This window comes from Macaca fascicularis, chromosome 11 (assembly GCF_037993035.2).
Source record: "Macaca fascicularis isolate 582-1 chromosome 11, T2T-MFA8v1.1".
Taxonomy (NCBI): Eukaryota; Metazoa; Chordata; class Mammalia; order Primates; family Cercopithecidae; genus Macaca; species Macaca fascicularis.
In genome coordinates this window covers 11,264,165-11,268,123 of record NC_088385.1, presented here as the reverse complement: position 1 = coordinate 11,268,123, position 3,959 = coordinate 11,264,165, and the positions used below count along the sequence as shown (strand labels likewise).

The 3,959-nt window shown below is 32.3% G+C and overlaps 1 non-coding gene across 1 annotated transcript; it reads right to left on the bottom strand.

The window, feature by feature from the left end:
- Positions 1-3,031: 3,031 nt before the first annotated feature.
- On the bottom strand, positions 3,032-3,138 carry LOC123567741 (U6 spliceosomal RNA). The gene has a single exon (XR_006690848.1). It is a non-coding gene; the product is annotated as a U6 spliceosomal RNA (small nuclear RNA).
- Positions 3,139-3,959: the final 821 nt, after the last annotated feature.

Here is a 3,959-nt window from a genome sequence, read left to right as displayed (position 1 = left end):
TACTTTGATATACCAAATGAATTTCAGGATTTATTTTTTTATTTCTCCAAAAGATCCCGTAAGGATTTTGATAAGGATTGCATTGACTCTGTAGGTCACTTTGGACATTAGAACAATGTAACAATCTTAAGTTATCTAATCCGTGAACACAGGATATCTTTCATTTATTAGTATCTGCTTTAATTTCATTCAGCAGCGTTTTATGGTTTTTGGTGTACAAGCTTCTCATCTCCTTGGTTAGGTTTATTCCTAAACTTTTTATTGTTTCGAGTGAAATTGTAAATGGGTTTGTTTTCTTAATTTCCTTTTTGGATTGTTCATTATTCATGTGTAGAAATGCAACTGATTTCTGTGTGTTGGTTTTGTACCTTGTAACTTTGCTTAATTCATTTATTAGTTCTAACAGATTTTATTGTGTATGGAATCATTAGAGTTTTCTATGTATACGATTTTGTCCTCTGTAAACAGAGATTATTTACTTCTTTTCCAATATGGATGCCTTTTATTTGTTTTTCTTGCTTAATTGTTCTGGGTATAATTTTCAGTTCTATGTTGAATAGAAGTAGTAAGAGTGGGCATCTTTGCCTTGTTTCTGATACTAGAGAAAAAGCTTTTAGTCTTTTATCCTTGTGTATGATGTTATCTGTGGGCGCTTTATAAATGGTCTTAATTGTGTTCATGGAATGGCCTTCTCTTCCCATTTTATTAAGTGTTTTAACAGGAAAGAGTGTTTAATCTTGTCAAATGATATTTCTCCACTGATTGGGATAATCGTGGTTTTTGTCCTTTATTCTGTTAATGTGTTATATACGTTACATTGTTTTGTTCTTTTCTTTTTTCTCTCTCTTTCTTTCCTTTCTTCCTTCCTTCCTTCCTTTCTCTCTCTCCTTCCTTTCTTTCTTTCTCTTTCTTTCTTTCTCTTTCTTTCTTTCTTTTTCTTTCTTTCTTTTCTTTCTTTCTTTCTTTCTTTCTTTCTTTCTTTCTTTCTTTCTTTCTTTCTCTCTCTCTCTCTTTCTCTCTTTCTCTCTTTCTTTCTTTCTTTCTTTCTTTCTTTCTTTCTTTCTTTCTTTCTCTCTCTCTCTCTCTCTCTCTCTCTCTCTCTCTCTTTCTTTCTTTCTTTCTTTCTTTCTTTCTTTCTTTCTTTCTTTCTTTCTTTCTTTCTTTCTTTCTTTCTTTCGAGACAGGGTCTCACTCTGTCACCCAGGCTGGAGTGGAATGGTGCTATCTTGACTCACTGCAGCCTCAGTCTCCTGAGCTCAAGCAATCCTCTCACCTCAGGCTCCCAAGTAACTGGGACTACAAGTATGTGCCACCACACCTGGCTAGTTTTTATATTTTTTTTATAGAGGTGAGGTTTTGCTGTGTTGCCCAGGCTGGTCTCGAACTCTTGAGCTCAAGCGATCTACCCACCTCCACCTCACAAAGGGCTGGGATTACAGGCATGAGTCATTGCACCCATAGATGGATTTTCATATGCTAAACTATCCTTGCATTCCTGAGTAAATCCCATTGGTTATCATATATGATTCTCTTAATATACTATTGAATTTGGTTTGCTAGTATTTCGTTGAGGATTTTTGCATTCAAATTCATCAGAGATATTGGTCTGTAGTTTTCTTTTCTTGCAGTGTCTTTGCCTAGCTTTGGTATTAGGGCAATTTTGACCTGCTATAAGGAATTTAGAAGCATTCTATCCTCTTGAATTCTATGAAGGAGTTTCAGGGAAACTGGTGTTAATTCTTTTGTAAATGTTTAGTAGAATTCTCCAGTGAAGCCACCTGGGATTTCTTTTTAGGGGGATTTTTGATTACTAATTCAATCTTCATACTAGTTATTGATCTTTTCAGATTTTTTATATCTACATGATTCAGTCTTGCTAGCTTGTATGTTTCTAGGAATTTGTACATTTCTTTTAGGTTATCCAATTTGTTGGCATGCAATTGTTCACAGTATTCTCATGATCTTTTTTTATTTCTGTGGTATCAATTGTAATATCTCTTTTTTCATTTCTGATTTTATTTATTTGCTTCTTCTCTTTTTTTAATCTAGCTAAGGGTTTATCAATTTTGTTGGTTTTTTGTCCATTATTTTTAGTTTTTATTTTGTTTATCACTGCTCTAATCTTTATTATTTCCCTTCTGCTAAATTTGAGTTTAGTTTGTTCTTATTTTTTGGTTTCCTAAGGTGCAAAGTTAGATCATTGATTGAGATATTTCTTCTTTTTTAGCTTACACATTTACAACTATAAAATTTCTTTATCATTGCTTTTGCTGCATCCCACAAGTTTTGGTATGTTGTGTTTTCAGTCTCATTTGTCCCAATGTATTTCCTAATTTCCATTGTGACTTGTTTTGTGACTCCATTGGTCATTTAAGAGTTGTTTAATTTCTAAGTATTTGTAGATTTTTCAGTTTCTCTTGTGTTAGTGATTTCTAGTTCACTGTATGGTGATTGGAAACGATACTTTCTATGATTTCAATGTTTTTGAATTTGTTAAGATGTGTTTTGTGACCTAACATGTGATGTATCCTGGAAAATGCTCCATGTGCACTCAAAATGAATGTATACCCTGGTGCTGTTGGTTGGAATGTTCTGTATGTGTCTATTGGGTCCAGTTGGTTTACAGTGTTGTTCAAGTCTTCTATTTCCTTATTAATGTTCTGTCTGGTTCTTCTATCAACTATTAAATGTAACTTATTGAAGTCTTCTACTACAATTGTGTTTCTGTGTTTTTCTCCTTTCAATTCTTTCAAAGCTTGATTTATATATTTAAGAGCTATTAGGTTTTGTGCATAAGTATTCATAATAGTAATATATTCATGGTGAATTGAATGTTTTTCATTATAGGATATCCTTCTTTGTCTCCTGTAAGTTTTTCATTTAAAGTCTCTTTGTTTGATATTATGTAGCCACTCTTGCTCTATTTTGGTTATTATTTGACCAGAATCTGATTTTTTCCATTTTTTCACTTTTAGCCTATATATGTCCTGATATTAAGACTTACTTTGTAATTTTCTTAATGGCTTTTTGTTAAAAAATAAAACACTTCACAAACTTGCATGTCATCGTTGCTCAAGGGTCACACAAATCTTCTCTGTCTTGTTCCAACTTTAGTTTGTGTACTGCTGAAGCAAGCACTGTCAATTTTTTTTGCGTGTCTTCTGACTTTTTTATCTCTCATTTTCTCTGCCTTCCTTTGTATTACATTGATTTTTTGGAGTGACATACTTTTATTCTTTTTGCATTTTCTTTTTTCCTGTATTCCATAGATATTTTCTTTTTGGTCGCCATGGTAATTATGTAAAGCATCTTAAAGTTATAATAGTCTATTTTAAACTGTTAACAACTTCAATCATATACAAACATTGTACTACATTGCAGCTTTGCCCCCCCAACACTTTATGTTATTGATGTCACAAGTTACATATTTATCTACTGTGTACCAGTTAACATGCAATTGTACCTATTTGTTGTACAGTTTTATCATTTAAAATCTATGCACCAAAATTAAGATAATACAGGTTACTCTACTTGCCCATGAATTTACCTTTGATTCTTCTTTTTGATCAAGTCTGCCATTGAACCTCTAATAAGCTTTTCAGTTCAGTTATTGTATTTTTCACTCCATAATTTCTATTTGGTTCTTTGTTATAGTGTTTCGTATATTTGTTAATAATCTCATTGTGTTGATGCACTATTTTTCTTATCTCCTTTGGTGGCATATCTGTCCCCTTGTTTAGTTTATTGAGTGTATTTATGACAATTTAAAAAATTCTTTGTCAAGCAGCTCTTAGATCTGTGTTGCTTTCGTTTTAGGACAGGTTTTATTTTGGTCTTTTGATTGGACCAATCTGTTTCTCTGTTTCTTTGTATGCCTTGTGAGATATAGATATAGATATCTATATAGAGATATCTATATCTGTCTATATCTATATCTATATCTGTATCTATATACACAC